Here is a 7,702-nt window from a genome sequence, read left to right as displayed (position 1 = left end):
AGGAAGTACTTATCTTTAATGAGAGGTGGCCCTAACCCTCTTGAACTAGCATTCAAGAGCCATAATTGTCCATTTTCCATATAATAATGTTGCGTTCAATAAAATTTATCAACAACCAAGCCTACTAGAGACTACCTCATATAGGGCTTCATCAAATCTTTCAAAAGTGCTTGAATATATTTAATTTGACCATCCTAGGGTTTCTAGATTTCATATCTCAAATATTTCCTTAAACGAGGGTTTCTATCAAACCCTAACTTCATAAATTTCCTAAGGTTTTCTTCAAACACTAGAATTCTTTTAGGTATCCTCCATCCTCTTCTTACATCCGTCAAAGGTGTCATGATAGGGGTGATCTCCATGACGTTTCTTCAGCCCATCTCTAATCCCATGTTAATTTTTCATAGGCATATATTGTTTGTTTCTTTGATAATTTCATTTCTTCATTAACAAATTAAGTTCACCCCAAAACATCATAACATTATTCCTATTTACATAATTATTCATCATCATATGTACCTATGTAGAGAGAACAATATCATCATCATCAATGCAGCGAAACATAAGGTACAACGAAAGAAAAGCATTCAAACATAGAGACACCAAGATTGGTAGGAAACCAAGGCAAAACCAACTATGGGGAAACCCTTGAAAATTCTTCTTCTTATAAATTGTTATCAAATGATTCAGCAAAAGAGAATACAATGATCCATATCTTCTTATATGTAGCTAAAGAAAAAAACAACTACATCCATGAAATAAACCCACCAAATATTATACTCAAAATAATGATTCTGAAGTACGTACTAAACTATCACTGACTACAGTCAATTGACAAACCTTTTGGTCAATGAGTGAGATCTCTGGACAACTGAGATTTTATCTTGTTAGTTCCTGGTCACATGGAGGAGAAGTCATCCAAGTGAATATAGCTTCTTAGTCTATCTCTGAAGCATTGTAAGTAGGTTTTTATGGTCATCTCTGCGCAGATCTATCTTAGGGTCTCAGTCACACCCTTGAAGTTGTTATGTGAGCGACTATAGTAGCCCAGTCACACCTTTAAGCCTTGCGAACGAGCGATTGTGCTTGTGAAAACCTAAATCTTGGTCGTATGCATAGTGAGTTGTCTGTGCAACTAGAAAGCTCCAATTGCATGCATGAGCCTATGTGAGAGTGAATTTGGTCAAGATCCTTATGTTTTGTGCCTACAACTATGGCCCAAAACCCTAAATCTGAAATGCGAGCTTCAGACCCTCCAATTTTACCTCTGAGCGAACCTATTCCTCTGTGGTCTAGCCTCAGACCTGAGCAAGAAAAAAACAAAAATAGAAGAGTTTTTCATGATTCTGTCCAAATGACGTAGAAGGCACTTGTATTTATAGCCTTCCAAGAGGGTCAACTTTTCTTTAGGGTCGACCTTATCAAATATCCACATGTGGGTTTTTAGTCATAAATACACTTTCCCTTATCTGATTTGAGTGGTATTTAGGTCGATTTTGGTCCTCTCGAAAAGAGGAATTCAATGAAATTATTATATTCATAAGATGAGATGTCTAATGCAGAATTTCATCGCAGTTACATATTTTTAACAAAACCCTGATCAGACATACATATATGCTATTTTTCTGAAGAACATCTACGTATATATGCACTTCCTATGAATAATACCTACGTACATATATAAAATCACTAAGTACTGAATTCTTTGTCAAACTGGATCATTGGGTCAATCACTAAATACTGAATTACAATAGATACAAAAATATAAACTTACTGAAAAACTCGATCATAGTGCATCATCATCGTTGATCAATGTACCAAGCCTCATTCAACTGAATCAATATTTTCAAACATATATTATCATGATATATACATCATTGACAGACATCAAAAAATAAACTAGACATCACCAATTGCAAACATCAATCATCAGTTCAAAACCTAGTTTGTATACTCAACTTTCACAAGGAGTATTTGTGTATGTACGCACTTACCATACACAACACTTGCATACAAATATCAACATATTGCAGACTTTATATTTGAATATATACCCAACCCTACGGATATGGATCCATGTATTTACGTGGCTTGTTCTAAATAAACCTGCGTACAGATCTGAAATCTTTTTCTTGCAAACACAATTTCACTTTCTACAACCTTTACTGTCAATATTACATACTTCTGGATGATTCATTTAGATCATTGCATCATTATAACCACAAATATATTGTTATTAGTTACTTAGACATTTTCAATAAGTAAATAAAACAAGCATATATGTCAAAATACTTCAGATATTTTATATTTGAGCCTTCTTGCTCTCTAGTGCATACCTATTCCAAATCAGATCACACATGTATAACCCATTACTTGCAAACATAATATTCATCTCATTATATAGTATTTTCCTTAGCCAATACCTAAGGTAAAAACCTTGGTAGTTTCTTTTGACAGGATCAAATAACTATTGTCACTCTGATTGCTATGGGACAATACCATGGTAAAGACCCCTAGTATCCATATTATGATGGTACTGATTTTGTATGTGACTTTGCTTCACAAGAACTGCACATATATGTGACCATTCTTCATAGGACTCGTGTATCCTTTCTCAAACTTTACCTTTACTATCCATATGTTTCTGAACTGACATTCCTTTTTTCATATTACTTGTAGCATCTATATCACTTGCATAAACATTCTGTTACCACAATATTGACATCTTTATCAAGTAGGTTTCCATCAAGGAAAACACATTAGCCATAATGCCAACAACTGAATTATATTTCCTTTGATTAAGGCCTATAAACTAATAATTATGTTCTTTTAACGTAAAACTCTCTATATGTAGGTCAATTTTTGGTGGAAATGAGTCAAACTACAATGTTAGTAGTACCTCTATCTATATTTGGATAGTTTTCTACTTTGATAGTTCTCATCACTCTTCCAGACAAAGTGAACGTAATGAATTGAAACTTAATGTGTGTGTTTCCCTTGCAACCTCAATGTTAGGGAATAGATATGCTTCTCTTTACCAACGTTCATGCCTTTAATTTGGATTATGAAAGATCCCTTTGATAAACCAAAATGTGTTGGGAACCTTGAGGATTGATTAATAAGGCACATGTGTCACATACTCTAATGATTTAGAGTATCAAAAGATCACTTTTCTACACCAAAATGTGTCAAGGAACCCTAACAATTGAATCGACATACATATGTCACATGTCATGAATACTGAGTTGTTCTTTGAAATTTGATAATAAATAGTTTTTTTTTGAACATGTTAATAGGCCAATAATCTAATAGAAGGTATTTGTGTTGAGTGTTCCTCAAAATTTGATTTTAGGTTGTACTAGATCATTTAAGGTGAACATCTAATCTGATGCTCACTAGGGGGTCTATGTCAAGCATATCATTATCTAAAATCCATGTATAATGTTTGATATTTTGCACCTTATTGTATCAAAATCAAGGTGTGTTCTTGCATATGTACCACTAGATATTTTAAAGTGAACATTTGATTTGATGCTCTCTAGGGGGTCTATGTCAAGCGTATTATTACCAAAAACTAATGTATAAGGCTTGATGTTTTGATTCTGATTGTATCACTGTAATGAGTCTATTCTCACTTATGTGTTGTATCTATTGACTCTCTAAAAAAATGCATTTTCTAGGAGAACTATCCTAAAGTTATAGGTTTTCAACATCTTTGCTATCGGGTTTTATCTTCTTTATAATGTTGAACATTTTTGGAAAATTTTCTTCAGAAGATTCTCTATTTTATGATTTTTCATCCAATGAGGACTAGAAAATGTTGCCTCTCTTCTTATAGATTCCCTCGTTTCTCCCACCTTGGCTAAGAAAATGGGATAGCATACCCACTTTTATAAGTCTAACTTTAAATCTGTTTTTTTAATTAAATAGAATTGCAAAGAATTTGGAATTTGGAAAGTAATGTGAGATATGAAAATAGTAGGTAGTTAACAACAATAAATTCAACACTAGCAATAGTAGTTCATTGAAAACAACAAAAATATCAACAAATACTTTGTGGTGCATTCTATAGCTAATTTTAGAGCACTAAAAGATAAGAAATCCAACAATAGTGATTAGTAGCAACACCTTAATTTTCAAAACCCACAATACATAAACACTAAAAATTTCCTAACAAGGTATGGTTTCTAGCGCTTCCAATAACATGCTTCCAAAAGATCCCTACTCACTTGTTATGGCCAATTTATAAACTAAAGGAATCCAAGGAAAGGGGAGTTGATAAACACTAAATAATATGTGAAGTTACAACAATGTCATGAGCAAGAGGTAGCACTATTCTATATTATAATGATCTCTATAATATATAACCAAAAATTTATAATATAATGGAATCTCCCATATCTTTAAGTTTAGCATTTGTGCTAGTGTTGAGTGTCTGTTGGCTTCATTTGAGGATGCAACTTCAAATCATATGCTTGTTTAGTAGCTACAAAGAACTTATGGCCTTAATTATTTAGAGTATTGGGATTGGCTTGACAATTATCTAATTCTCCTTAGCTTAGTAGGAAACTGGTTTTCTCTATCAACAGATTGTATTGAAACACCTATAAGCATCATATCTTGTACTCTTTCAACTTGCATAAGATAAAATGTATAACACATCACACGAAAAAACGAGCTTTAATATTGTAATGAATGATTTACAATTTTCCATTACAATGTAGACTTGAATCTTCTTCCTAATTTTCTTGTATATGTACTTTAACCTACTCCAATGCAAGTTTAATCATGTGCCAGTGTTGTTTTCTTTACAACATGTATGCGTTTTAATGTTATTCTTGTGCAAACTAGTTTGTTATTGTTTGCTTTGTGCTAATTTTTTTATTTGGGAATCAATCTTGGGTATTAAATAAAAATGGACTTTTATTTCTCCACCATCTATAATAAATTTGATTCTGACACTTTATCATTTTATTATATTTATTTGATGATACTTACTATATGTAGGTTGCATCATGCTATTCCAAATTATTATAAATCATAAGTCATTTCTTACTAATTTCAAATCTATAGGGGAATGAACTGTGAAAGTATTAGTCAAACAATATGACTTATTAATGATGACATAAATTAAAAGTGGCAATAGGTTTGTTCGAAATATTAATATTCAATAGATGGTTTTAATAAATATAATATTGGTGTTTAGTACATTTGATAAACCATAAATTGAATAATGTTTTGTAGAATATCAAATTCTAGGCCCAATCTCTCTTATTTAATACTTATATATCTTTTTGTTGCAATAAATCTTGGTGAAGGGATAGTTGGTCCCATAGGAAAGAGCCAAGGGACACTTACTAGACAAGCCACCCACTATAATTTTGTAGGTAAATAATATGTCATGGAACTAAGGTGGGAAGCAACATAACATATATCTAAAGAAAATAAAAACACTAAACATTAATTTTGTGTGGACGGTGTTGGACCCGCCAACATGTAAGGGGACCTCCTTCGTAAGAAGTCACAATTAGAACTCAGACCATTTCATGTAGGATTCCTAGCAGTGGGTCGTATGGTAATGCCTTGACCATAATTTCACATAGGGGCAAGTAAGATGTCTCTATTGGTAGCAAGGGTGTGACAGCTGCAACAAGCCAAGGAAGGTGCATGAGAGGTTCTAACAAATTGAGGGTGAGGTGAGTGTGCCCCTTAGAAACCTGTAATGGTACACCACTTGAAAGGGAACACACGAACGAAGATGCATCACAAGCTAGAGAACAAGTTAGTGAGCAATCCAAAATGATGGTTAAACCAACAACACATTTTAGAAATATTCATACATACTTATATTGAATAGTTCATACATGCATGCATAAGAAAACAAATACATATATCATTTAGAGTAAACTAGATAGAATATAATACAATACAACATATGAATCAAACATGTTGGCTCTATTATATTAATAAGTGTAAGTTCCAGTCATACAATACATCCATGTTCAACCACTAGTTCTGATAGCGGAACATTATAGCCACAACCGCCTGCTCCTTCAAGGAGATATACTAGCTCTGTGCAGTGGAGAAGTCAAGGCTCATTACAATACTATCCGAGCTCTCTCCAAGGTAGTCTTATCGGAAGCTTGGCTGACCAAAAGCCTTTACAATGAGTTATGAGGTTCTATTTATAGCAAAGGGTCAGGTGACCCTTGAGATTCCCCTTTGTGATAGTTCATCTACCCTCATGACTCTTCCTCTACTCTATGACTGTTACATCCAGCTATTGACACTTGAACTTCCACTTGACATGACGTTACATTACAATGCACATGTGCTCATGTGAGACAAAATGGCTTGAGTAAGCCATGCAAGACATCACTAACACTCGGTTCATGTGGTGAGACCAACTCTTTGAAATTCTTGTGATGGTGAAGGTGGTGAGCTGATGCCAAGCTTGGTTGTCCGTGATGGGGTGCATGCACCCCATGGTGACATCTTGTTGAAGCAAACTCTTGCCTCTGTTGCATCCGGCTGAATTTATGTGGCTCCTTCATCCAACTCGTCTGCTAGCATGCACATGGTCTTCTTGGTGCAATTGAACCAGCAACACACTGATACATAGTGTTTGTGTTGATATTCTAGTGTGTGCTGGTGGTCATGTGCATCAACTATCAACTACATCCTCAAGTCTAATTGGTGTTGCTTCTTGTCTTCGCCTTGGTGAGTATGGTGAATGGGTTGAATCGCACGCGTGCACACAATGACATGCATGTTCTTGAATCACTTGCATGTGATCAAAAACACTACTCACCATGTCTACTTTGTGCCAGCTGTTGGGATGGATCTATAACTTGTACGAGAATAGTTTCATCTGTGAATGAATGTTGCACCCCCTATTGTTCCTATTCCTACTACAACTCATTTGCTTTTTTATGCAGCTCACTTTTTTCCTTAAGTTGCTACTTCATCACATGCAACTCCTTCTTTGTTCCATTCTCTGTCTTTGCCCGATCTTCATGTCGTGCCGTCGCGTGATATCCTAAGTCTCCAAAGTTGCTTTCATCATCAGTGGATCCGCTTGAGTTTGCAACTTTGTTCCACATCTATGTTGTCAACAACTTCCCTCTCGCATTCGTTGGATCCAGTATGCTTCCTTTAGCTGATGTTTATGATGTTGCGCGTTGTGATGTTGTTGTTGTCATATCTTGATGTCTTTGTCTACGAACAACTTGATGTCTTTGTGGGTAGGCAAGTTCATAGATACTTGATTGACTGCTTCCCCAAGTGTGCTCTGAATGGTGTCTTCATCTCTGCTCTCCTGGAAACCATTGTACCTGTACTACTAAGATGTAGATGAACACCTATGATACTTGGAGACATGGAAACACTCATGGCAAGCAATCTGTCAGTCAAAAACCAAAATGAACTTGAGAACTGACTTGCAACATACCTGGGTGACTGATCATGAAGGTTCCACAATTTCCGCTGGGAGGTCAGGAGACTGACTACCAAGACTATGCAAGGCATAAACTAGGCTGCTAGAAGGTCAATTGAATTCTAGAACTATGCAATTTACGGTGCATTCTAGCTGCTGACTACTGCAATTTCCCAGTGTGCAATATCAGCTACCAATGGCTGCAGGCTCAGCGACTTCAATGCGCAATTTTCTGGGCTAGTAGTCACTTTCCCTCAGAATTGCGCA

Source organism: Pinus tabuliformis, chromosome 1_1, assembly GCF_031772625.1.
Source record: "Pinus tabuliformis cultivar Carrire ecotype Pingquan chromosome 1_1, CPIR1, whole genome shotgun sequence".
NCBI lineage: Eukaryota > Viridiplantae > Streptophyta > Pinopsida > Pinales > Pinaceae > Pinus > Pinus tabuliformis.
The sequence above is the reverse complement of the archived record's forward strand: the minus strand, read 5'-3'. Positions refer to the sequence as shown.